This window comes from Lolium rigidum, chromosome 6, assembly GCF_022539505.1.
Source record: "Lolium rigidum isolate FL_2022 chromosome 6, APGP_CSIRO_Lrig_0.1, whole genome shotgun sequence".
In the NCBI taxonomy this organism is placed as follows: Eukaryota; Viridiplantae; Streptophyta; class Magnoliopsida; order Poales; family Poaceae; genus Lolium; species Lolium rigidum.
Window position 1 is genome coordinate 167085741 of NC_061513.1, and position 13229 is coordinate 167098969.

Genomic DNA, 13229 nt, shown 5'->3' on the forward strand with positions numbered 1-13229 from the left:
CTAATTTCGCCATTACATATTTGGGTTACCCTTGTAGTGTTTTGTAATGTTTTAATTCGCGGATTGAGCTACATTAGTTTTCGAAAATAATTGTCAGGGTTATCGTTTACTCATCGTGATTTCCAGCTTCCGTTCACTTCGCCGTTTTTTCAAGACGGGTAATGCTCCGAATAAGAGCGACATTAAGCGCATGAGTCAAGACGACGCTGATGTAGCCTAGGCGCTGGAGGGCTGATGGGGCAGCTCGCCGATCTCCTGGCGCCATTCATTATGATATTGAGCAGGACTCTGCCGTTCGGCCACGGGAGCGGCCTGCCGGTCGTCGATGACGTCTGACGACCGGCAGAGCCCCGTGACCGCCTCCGTGGCCCTGCTTAGGGGCGGCGGGGTCCGCCGGCCATGGCTGTCGTAGTGGATGGCGCCGGGGAAATCGAGCGGCTGGCACCGCCGCCCCATCAGTATTCCCCGCCGCCACAGGGCATCGGCGTCGTCTTCAACTACGCCCACGCTTGGTATGTCCTTCTTGTGCCGGGACGACCGCCGTGCGCGCAGGAGGCGGCGAGTGGCACGCGAGACGCTGCGGGCGCCGGTGGCCACGGCGCCGGACACCTTGCTGAGGAGGCTAGGCATCACGATGGGAATGGGATGGTGGCCGGTGCTCCGTTGGTGTACTCGAAACCTGTGTAGCTCAGTCACGGTATGCAAGGATCACCGGAGAGTGCAAAAAAACACTGTTCCTGGGGGTCGTATATATTGAGGGGCGAGAATTAATTATGGATGGAATACAATAAATCTTTCCCAGGAAAGGTACGCTATAAATTGTGAATCCCTCATTAGATTTTATATGGTGCTACTGTATACAAATTGCCAGCATTTAATACTAGTTTTACGAGATAAGATTTGAGAAGGTTGCTAAAGATATACAGCGTCCTCCCCAAATAAAAGAGAGAGATATCATCAGGTCCGAGAAAATATTTTTGGTGTGGGTTTCTGCGTGACGAAATATATTGTTTCACACTATTGAAATGCAGGAAAATGACACAGCTATCCCTCTCTTTCACCGATACTCACTCCTTTCCAAATTAGGATGCCAAGCTATAGTTTTCAGTCAAAGTTAGATTTTTCAAAATTTGAGCAACTATGTACAAACAATATCAACTTCTAAAATTTTAAATGCACATAATATAAAAATATATTTCATGATGGTTTTAAAAATATTAATTTGGAATTATAAATGTTGACACTTTTTTTATATAGTTGGCCAAACTTTGAGAAGTTTAACTTTATTCAAATATTATAGGCATCCTATTTTCGTATAGAGAAAGTACTTCTTTGCATACAGAAATACAGGATGGATAAGGTGCTTATCACATCATCACGGCTTGATGATAAGTTGAGGCTTAACTAGTGTTTATGTGCATTAATTTACTTCCAGTAACTACTTCAGCAAAAGCAAATACTTTCAATAACTAGCCTCGCCAAGCATCCCCCTACCTCGCCAAGCATCCCCCCTACCTTCGCCAAGCAAATACTTTCAATAACTACCTCGCCAAGCATCCCCCCCCTACCGAACCGTATCGTCCAGTTTTCTATTTAGCTATCTAGTAGCCATGTGCATATGACTTTCGTGAGTAATTTTTGGAAGGTTGGGGACTTCTGATGGCAATCAAACAATCTGTGCCACGTGTGTGCTCGGTCTCCGACCACCAAAACACCATATTTGTGCCCTTTGTCCCTTCCTCGCAGCATGTATTGAATCTGGTGGCTATCTCCATTGGATAACACAATAATATGAAACATGTTGACTCATATTCAACTTGTAACCCTAATCATAATATTAACCCTAGACCTAACCGTAACAATAGTTTAATCGCGCCTCTGTTGGCACCATACGTATGTCTGCATCATCGTTGAGAATCTTGTGACTCTAATCCTAACCATAACACTGGTTTTACCGCACCTCTGACTAGTGCCTCTGCTAGCACGACAAGTACGCTCGCATCGTCGTCTTGAGTCAAGATGACGTTAATGGCGATATAGGGTAAGTGACGATAGGTGGCGTTGGCAGAATTGACGCTTCATGAGAGATATGGGTTGAGGGAAACTAGTGGATATATTTTGGTACGAGTAATTAATAGGCAGGGAGGACGATGGGTGGCCTCTCATGCATGACGCGGACAATTACCATGCCCGAAGGTGGAAGACGTTGCACACACAAAAAATACAACCATCACAAAAACTGATATATGCCATCTGATAACATAACAATGTTCCTACTGGAATTTCTAAATATTGCTTCTGGAGTGTTGTTCCCACACTTTGCCGCTCTTAAGGTAGCCTGCACTAGCTTTGCCTTCTCTTCGACACAATGAATCGCACAAAAAAAATTCCTTATGGTACACTCAGTGGAGTAGCGACGAGAGGTCTGACCTAGCTAGAGTTCCCTTCAACCCACAACACACACCATGACACAAAAAGTAATACTACCTCTGTCACATGAAGGATGTTTTAGATTTTTCTAAATGTATATATCTAGTGTCTAGATACGTATAAATTTAGAAAATATAAGACATCTTTCGTGAGATGGAGAGAGTATAATATCTACCTTTACTTATAAATTTTAGATCTACGTTTACCTCTAAAAGTAGTGTGTTGAAACATGCAGAGGTGATATTCTCAGTCCCATGCATGTCATCCTCAAAGCCTCAAAGGTCCCTAAAGACATAGAAGTCACAAGAGTGAGCACAACGTACTCAACAAGTACATAAAGAAATAATAAGAATTACATAAAATAAGACACCGAACGATTTTCCTTTAACACTTTTCATAGGGTTAATTGGATAGATGCCACTGCAATTTTCGCGTATTTGAGAAATGCCACCGCAACTTTCAACTTCGGAAAAACGCCACTACAGTTTTGTGTACCTTTGACAGATGCCCACTCACCTAAGCTCACATACTAGCCAATATACACTGTATTTTCATCATATATACATATACATTATGGGGCCAGCAGAATCAGTCTTAAAATAAGAGAAGTCATGCGATAAAATATTGCATAATATAATTAGGAAAATAAAAATAGATCTAGTATTAGCTTCACGTCGCCCATCAGAATTAGGCCAAGACTTGCCTGCTCGCTCTCATGTATATGTATTGATTCAATCTGACACCCATTTCATGATGTAATGCGGTTATTTAGTCACTCGTTGTTTATCTAAAATTTCTATGTGATTCAATCTAACACCCAATGTATGAAATGTTTTGCACTGGAATTGAAATTGGTTGGACAGCTGTATATATGCCCATCTATTTCACTTCTGATATTTTGCGCACCTTCAAGCCTTGCAAGTTTCCTTATTTTTTCTGAAATATGTATCATTTTCTATGTGATGCGTAAGTCCGAAAAACCAAACAGCCATGGCAATGTTTGGAATTAACTCTTTTTTTGTTCTCTTAAAGAAAGTCCACAATTATTTTTCCTCTAAAGATCAAGAGGAAAAAATGTAGAAGAGGAGAAGACGAGGTGGAGGTAGTCAGAAGACAAAAGATCGAGAGGAATACATACGTCTTGATAAAAAAAAAGAGCAGATCTCATTTTGTTCCTTTTTCCACCTTCTTTTAGCCCATAGGAATCTGAACCTGTAGGTATGTTTCTATGTGCAACGTGGAGCTATACTAGATCTACTTTTATTTTCATAATTATATTCTACACTATTTTATCATATGATTTCTCCAATTTTAAGCCTGATTATGCTGGGCCCACCATGTGTACTTATGTACGATGAAAATACAAGTGTATATTGGCCAGTATGCGAGGTTAAGTGAGTGTAATGACATCTATCAAAGATACACGGAATTTAGTGGCGTTTTTCAAAGTTGAAAGTTGTAGTGGCATTTATCCAATTAACCCCTTTTCATAGCGCAATGATGATCCTTTATGCCTACAAGCTCTTTGCTTTCACTTTTCTCTACGTAGTATGCCAGAATCGCTTGAGTGGACGCCCGTCGGCATCCACTCACTACAACTTTTGAAGATTGGCCGCAATGTGGGGACCTATCCCATGATTGATGGTTTCAAGCTGCCTATCTCAGTTGGTCACAACGCTATGCATTGTATTTAATATGGTATGGAAAATGCAATCTCAATTATTTCCTTTACTGTATCCACTTTGCCTCTACATATATAACCAATATCTAGTTATTAGAACAAAGAATAAGTGCTAGAAAATAAAAGTCGAGTGAGAGGATCATGCAAGGTATTATCCTATCATGAACGTGCCTCAACCACGGGGCACACACTATGAGTTGTAGGATTCCAAACCGGAAACACAAACACATGTTACTATATCACATTCAATACACATCATCACTACAAGAAAAATATATCTTCGCTCCTATGGCAAGACTCTGTTGCTAACCTTCACAAATTTATACATTTAGAGCGGCTAAATATCACAAATTGTGGATCTGAATCTCAAATTGTGGATCCGAATCACATTTATTTTGATTCCATAATATTGGCTTATTTATTTGGATGTTTAGCTAATAATAAAAAAGTATATTTGGAAGCTACTAATTTAAAATATAAAAATTCTACACATGGTAATAGTTGAGAAACATTTTTTCCTAGGATGCTAAATGATGCAATTATTTCATTCTGCTAGGTTTCTCTATAAAATCAATTAACGTTTGATACATGCATTGTGTATCATCTATTTCATTGTTTTTTTACTCTAGCTCATATGCTTATTTACTTTACATATGCAATATTTGTCAAAAAGTGTCTTCGGGTCTCGAGCTCAAGTGACCTTTTTTTGTTAATAAATTAAAAGGCTATATCTAAAAGTTTCAAAACAAATCTGAAAATAAATCTGGATATAGTCAATCATGTAATCTACAAGCATGCAAAATTTCACTCGAATATTGTTTGTATTGTGGGACACACAAAAATGAGAAAAAAAAGATAAATTTGAAGATTTAAAAGTAAACATACTCAAATCCACATGTTTGTCATTTTCTGTGTAGCTCATAATACAAAGTATTTGAAGGTGATATTTTGCACATTTCTGGGATAAATCATTGTCTCTACATCAAGATTTTTTTCATTTTCTAAAAAAATCGTAATTGTTATTTTTTTTAAATCAACGGGATCACGATGCCTGCAACGAAAATGTATACACTAAATTGTTTTCTTCCTTTTAGGTTTTTTCATTGGAGTTTTCATAAAAAAACATTGCTTTTTTGTTTAACTCTGAGAGGGGAGAAAAAGACTGGTTTCATTTTTGAGTTTTAGGAACCTTTTGGAATCCAAATAATTCAAGGAAAAATCGCACAATCCAACTTTTCAAAGCAGAGGCAACCAACATTGGATGCCAGCTAGAGGCCCATCCTAGGGAGTAGGAAGGCCATGTAGAACCTCACCCCCTATGCGTTGTCAGGCCCAATGCTCCACGAGAGTTTGGTTGATCTACATCCTTTCACGAATGTCTTCATCTCGAGGGCAAGGAACACCCAATTTTTTCGAGATTATTCTAAGGTGGCAGACCGAAAGTTTTCTCCTACTCCGAGAGTACGGTGATCTTGTTGTCTTGCTATCGCTGGGAGGGAAAATCACCGATGTTGTCAACACCAAATCCTAGATGTGGGGAGAAACATCTCACTCACCATCTCCACCATCACTACCGGATCACTAACTCCATCTTCGTGATCGACTTCATCCCCTAACATTTTGTGTAGATCGAAACCCTGGATAACTTTATGGTGTTCTTCACATGGTAGTAGTCAACATCGTGTTGTTCTTTGTTGGTGGTTGTGTTTCATATGCCTCTGAGCATCGCCATGTATCACCATTGTGAGTAATTCCAAGTGTTTCCAAGTAGACCTTGTTGACGACCTCTAACGCCATGTTGAGACCCATGGCGGTTGCATTCACCACGTGTCATGGGAGTGCGAACGGCCGACCATGGTTGCCATAGTGGATAGAAGCTGAGAAACGACTCGCACCGCTGCCCCATCAGTACCTCGCGCCGCCATAGGGCTTCACCATTGATGACAATGCCCACATTGTCATTTGATGTCACCTATTCTGGCTCATGCTTGTGTCGGGATTATCAGCATTAGCTCAAGGGCGATTTGTTGTGCGCGAGACAATTTGTGGTACTTATCGGAGTAATCACGGTCGATAAAAATGGGATTGTAGCCGATGGTCTCTTGGTATACTTAAAACTTTTGTGGTTCAGTCACAATATGTACTGAATGTCGGTTAGCGTTTAAAACATTGCTCGCGGGGTACATATTTATTGATGATGCAATTAATTATAGATGTAATACAACTAAGGTCTTCCCCAATGCAAGTTTCTCAGCACGATATCATAAGCAAAGTACTGCTATTGTACTGCAATTAATGATAAAAAAAGGAGTGAAGTTGCCTTTCATGCATGCAAAAGGACGATGTATCGCTATAATTAATGAGAGATATCATGGTGATATCATAGGTAGATACCGTATCATAGCAAGTATAACTACAAATATTAATTTCAAATAGATCATGCACATAATTTTTACATTGAGATTTTTACAAATCAATAAGTATAATAAGATTATGATACTACCACATGCTACCATGAATTATAAATATAGTATCATACATTAGTATTATATGCATGATACTACCCACTGTGACCAGCCTAACATACAACTCTTACATGTCATAGTCAAACAAAATTGCTCCTCCAATTACATGCATATAGAAGCCCAATTTCATCAAATGCAAGTAGATACAACCCTTAAAAATAATAAATTCGGTAGTTGCTGGTTGGTTCTAAAAATACAACAATATCTAGGATAGCGCGCTAACACACATCATTGTAGAATGGCTAAATCTTTCCCTGGAAAGGATGTACTACTATAAATTACGAATACATTCGATATTGCGCTATAAATTTTTAGTATTTAATACAAATTTAACAAGATAAGCTTTTATGGCTGCTGAAGATATAATCAAGATCTTCGCAAAGTAAAAGAGTGATATATCAGGTCTCTAGAGAAATCATGGTACTGCTATTCCTCTCTTAACCCATATTTCCTTCTATACAAGATGGATAAGGTGCTTATCTTGTACATCATCATGGTTTGATGATAAGTTGATGCATATGTGCATTATTTTACTTGCAATAACTAAATAACGGATGAAACCTGCTACCCAGATGTTTCGCATGATGCGATCTTGTATAGATATTTCGCAGCTTGACCATGTATTATTTTTTGGAATTGATGTAGAAGTTTATGCTTAACCATGTTATCTAAAAAATTTGTACACCCTTGCTTACAAACAATTCCTAAGGAGACAACTATCTCTTCATGAAATGCACTAGTGGCAAAGCTGCACACAAACTTTGATGGCAAGGCGGCATCACAAGTTGTGAAAAACACTATTTCATATAAAGTTCTTTTATAAATCATTTATTTTGTATATAAGTCTTTTATAAATCGCGAGGGATCATAGCGCCACTGCGCCCAGTACTCTTGCATATGCTCATTATGAGCCAAATTTGCGAGGTTCACGACTTCTAGTGGAAACCAAACATTTTGTAGAGCGTGTGCGCTTACTTTCGACCAACAAAAACAACATATGTGTGGCTCTTATCCCTTTTTCATACCCTTATTTGATTCTAGCGGTCGTTGAAAATTGGCTCTAGTTTCATCCCAAACCCTAGACACGATCATAATCTCATCTTTACCTTGCCTAAAGTTCGTGCATCCTCTATGATAGTTACATAGGTCTGTAACATCGTCTCGAGTCATGTGACATCGATGACTCCACAAAGTTGAATAACAAAAAGGGGGTGGTGGGTGAATTAGCTTTTGGTGAGAGACATGAGTGGATATGTATTGTTTGGTAAGAGTGATTAATAGGTAAGGAATGCAATGAGTGAACCCCTCAACATTGATGATGCACACAATCGAACAAGTACGAAGGTAGTATACCTAACCCTCAACATTGATGATGCACACAATCGACAAGTACGAAGGTGATAGACATAGAGCTATCACATGCACCAAATTTCCAATTTTATAGCGCACTCTCCCTTCCTAAAAACATTAATGACGAAACAACTGCATAGTTCGGAGGTGGTAGATAGATTTCCTATCATTATTTCTACTGTCATTTCCATTTTTTCTAGAATGACATTCCCTCTCTCCCAATTTTCAAGTGGCACGCACTGAGTTTGTCCTCTTTTGGGACCAAAAATGGTGCAAAAAAGATCTCATTAGAGCAGATTTAGAGATTTCCTTATAAGTTAACTCATTGTACAACCTCCCTAAAATTTATTCCCACATATTTGAGTATTTTTGGAGGCTTGCACCTAGTGCTCTCACTAAATTTAACTTGTAAGAATAAACCTTTGCATAAACATTGCATTTGGAGTACATTTCAAACACTATTTCTACTTAAATGAAGCATCACCTAAATGCCAGCTTCATCAACTTAGTACTCAATGTATTTAAACATCACATAAACTCTAAAAATTCACAAACATAGTGCTACATATAGTGCATAAGTAAACTAAACCAAACATGAAATACTTGTTTGGACACTTCATCAACAACAAACAAGTAGGAAAACATGTCATCCGGCAGGCGGTTGCATATGATCATCCCCACTATCCAAAGATATTTGGGGGTCTTCTTAATTTGTCGTTGGATTTGTTACTTTCCCTTCTCCACTACCTTGGAATCCTCCTCCTTGTCCATCTCAGGAACCAACTTTGTGAATATTTCCTCCATATCCCTCACATGGGCATCAGCAGCGACCCTTGCGATGGAGGCGGTGGCTCATACCTCGACCAAGGAGGCAACCTTAGCGAAATTGAACTTCTCACCTCTGCCTTGTTGCCATATCATGCACTTATGATCCCTCTAGAGGAGGCACTCGAAGTTAGAAGGTGAACCTATAAAATGTGATATTTCGTTGAGCACTTGGTGCGCAACATGGTGGGCGAATAAGGAGGCAACTCCATCTATTGGTATGAGGAAATGGACGATGCAGAGTCGACAAGGAGTTTCTGGATGGTAGTGGGAGGACGCGGATGGGAAGGGAACCCATAGAACTGTAGACAACCGTGTTCGGACAAGAAACTTTGTAGTAAAGTTGCCTACAACAACTTTTAGTATTGTAGGTACTTACTCAACTTAGCAACAAATGTCGGCAACTTCACAGAAAGACAACCGATCACGAATATTAAACACATTAATATAAATTATTGGATGAAGATAAATTAATATCATGTGCAAAATTAGGTTTCTAGTATATATAATAGTAATTTATGGTCCCACTAGAGGAGGCACTCGAAGTTAGAAGGTGAACCTGTCAAATGTGATATTTCATTGAGCACTTGGTGCGCAATGTGGTGGGCGAATAAGGAGGCAGCTCCATCTATTGGCATGGAGAAATGGACGATGTAGAGTCGACAAGGAGTTTCTGGATGGTAGTGGGAGGACGAGGATGGGAAGGGAACCCATAGAACTGTAGAAAACCGATCACGAACTGATAGTGTTCGGACAAGCAACTTCGTAGTAAAGTTGCCTACAACAACTTTTAGTATTGTAGGTACTTACTCAACTTAGCAACAAATGTCGGCAACTTCATATAACTGTAGACAACCGATCACGAGTAGTAAACGCATTAATATCAATTGTTGGATGAAAATCAATTATTATCATGGACAAAATTAGGTTTTTAGTATCTTTACTGTTATATTCGAGTCCGTACGTCAACAAAAATATTTGATGTCAAATATTGGAGACATCTGAACCGTCTAATTTTATAAAACATCTCCCGCTTGCCATCCAGCCATCCGTAGCCACAACATCATGACCACGGTTTTCACTATACAAAAATATGACGACATGGAGCATCAATCACGTGATCGACTGTCAAATATCTCCTAATACCGTCCGATTGCTTTCCATGATAAATAGCGTATCAATCAAATCATATGTGCCAAAACAAGCCCCATAATTAACTTTTACTTGCCAAAATCTCCTTTTTAATGCTAAACATGCAATCAAATTAGACCTTACATTATTACCTACTACTAAACCGCAGTTGCCAAAATTGGGAGGACGCCCAGGAGCCGCACAATATGATGCAATAAAAGCCAACTGGTGCTCCACGTCTCGCCGGCCGGCCGGAACCCCCAAAGGAACGACGCGCGCGGCTGCTGGTGACTGGGCGATGATCCTCTCCTACGCAATCCCAGGGTCAGACGGCGACCCCGATCCTTCTCTGCTCGGCGCCTCCAGTTCAAGACCGCTCGCCCACCGGCAAACTTCAAGGTGCCCGGCTCTCTTCAATGGTTGTAGTACAACACACCCACACAACTTCTTCTATCTGGTGTGTATTGTATCTAGAAGCGAGATTATGTTGGATGCTTCCTATGTAGTACTCATGCAAATTGGTATGGTCTAGTTGCAAGTCATCTTATGGATGAAGCTTAAGAGGGTCTTGAGATTGCTATTAATTAAAGGCGGACCACACTCTTGGTGACTAATTGTCTTGAGCTGTAGAGACTACACATCGACGAGGCATGAAAGGAAGAGGGAAATCCATCAAACAAAGGTGTGCATTCTGGAGCAACGCCTTTTAATTCCTTTTGTTTCTTCTTATTTTGTTGAAATTTTTAGTTGTCCAACCCCTTCGCAAGCCCATGGTGACGGGCTACATGCCACCTTCGTTCTTGTGAAGAAATTCAGACGGTGGCTTCAATGTACATATCTGCAAAAACACAATTTATGGAGTCAGTCATGAAACAACAGAATCTTGTTGATGCACTTCAGGCACGCAAAGGCTCCAGGATATCCTCCTCGAGCAATGCAGGTGTGCTTCTTGGGTTATCTTAAGCTCCAACAAGGTGAAGCTTATTATTAAGTTACAGTAGCAAAGCACATCAAGCATACGAGATTTTTATGAATTATGGGAAGCTTATTTGATTACATTAACAATGCAAAAGAAGTATAAAATACATGATGAATCCAGGTTCAGATTTCATGACTTGGCTGTGCGTTTTCTAACCCGTGTTGTGTAATTGTGTTAGAAATTTGGAACACAAACTATGGGAGAAGATTCCCATAATTCATGACTACTTTTGTTTTTACCATGGTACAGCCGTACGGGTTAATGCATCGCCGACCGAAGCGAAGAGTTCGCTATTATAACAATCATGACAAAGTTTATAGTTGTTTGGCGGAAGTTGTACAATTAGGTGAGGCATCCTAAACTCAAACTCAAGACGGGATTTTGTACTGTAGAGGTTTCAGTTTCTGCTTTCTTCAGCCTTGTTAATCTAATTCCGATCTGTGAACAAGTTCAGTGACCAGTGCATGTATACGATCACCATAGATTTCCTCTCCAAGGAGGTTTCACTCTAAAAAGTAAGAATTTACTACCGCCGTGTGATGCTCTTCTAAATTTTTAAAGCTATATATAGTACTACCCGAAAGATTCGTGCTGACGGTGGGAGACCACAACCTCACGTACAAGAAGGAAGAGGGCACTAGAATAATAGCATCTCTAATGTTATGCACCATGGGAGGTGCCTTTTATTATATGGATGGTCCATGTTCAGGTTCATGTCATCTTTTGGGTTATGTTGATTCATGCGGTAATGCCCATAATCTAATGTGATGCTGACTTTTGGGTATAGTAACTGATACATATTCATGGTCTAATGTGCTCTGTTTCTAATTTAGTCCTCCCCCCCCCCCAGTTTTTACCATACCATATGTAGTATGAGCTTGGCCACAACGGATGCAACATAGTTTTATGTAGTACTCTTTTATATATGCCTTCACATTCTCTTGGCAATGAATTGAAATGGTTTCTATAATCCATATTGTAGATGATAATTCTAGATATGAAAGCTCATCCCACAAAGTAATTTACCTTCTTCGGCATACTTTTATCGTCACTACCATTTTCATGCAGCAAACAGATCAACCACTTGATCATCTTCAGAACTGTGATATCTTATTCCTCGAGCTGATGCTTCAAAGGGTACATGAGTGGTGCTGCAGCCAAACCTCCACATGGGGAAGGGGATTTCTCTGCCCCCCATTTTTCTGCTCATCTTTCTACTCTACGTGTTGTCTGTGGATATGTGCTAATGCCGACAACTAGGTGATGGAAGCCACTAAAAGTTGTTGTTCTTGATTGCTTCAATATATACGACACATATCTACATTTCTTTTCAGGTAAGTTTCTTTGAAATTTATTGATCGAAGGCAAACTTTATCGAACTAATCGTAAGTCTAGCATGGAATTCACCAAGACTGAAGAAGATAGAATTTCATGAAAAGTTGTGTATCGTTCTTTTCATATGGAGTATTTCTGTTCGCTGGAAGTGTTGTTTTCATGATCCATCTCATATAGAAAGCTCAAAAGTATTGTCGTCGTGGTGAACAGACAGATGCCATAGGATGGCTTAAGTTGGGGCCGAATGGGCGCTAGAGGATTCGGGGGAGGGTTTTCGATTATATAGGATGAACTTCCGGATGCTTTCCTCAAGAACTTAGCCAAAGCTAGAGGTAGAAGAAGAAAGACACAAGGAAGAACTATGCTCTAGATCATTCTCTTCATTGATCTCAACAGGATACGTGCATACAAGGTTTCTCTCTAGATAGCATGTACCCGCATACGGGTGTGCCCCCTCTCCTTATATAGGGGAGAGGGTGGCTTACAGAGGAAGAAACCCTAATGGCATCTTTGACTAGACAAACTACTTTACAAAGTTACTTTAATCATAAGTGACGCCGGGGTCTTCTTTAATCAGGGAGCCTGACGTCCTCCGGCTTCTTTCAGCGCCATCCTCTTCTTTATCGTCACGGCTCCGTTTAAAGCTACTTTGCTTAGCTCATCCTTGTCCTCTAGCTCTGGAGAGAATCTTTGACCAGTCTTGCCGACGTGCTACAGTGCACTTCTTACCGGTAGCCCGGTGTCTTCTTTATCTGGTTCCGGTATACCCCTCCTGGAGATACCGGCTTAGCTTTACTTAGCCAAACATATAACTTCGTGCTCCGGTATAAACATTAAACCGGTATCTTGATGGCTCAAACCATCCGGTTTGGCATGCTTTTGGCATACCGGGGGTCATCCCCCCAACATTAGTCCCCAAAGCTGGTATAGTCCGGTGGATTCTATCCAACAGACCATGCCAGTTTCCCATATC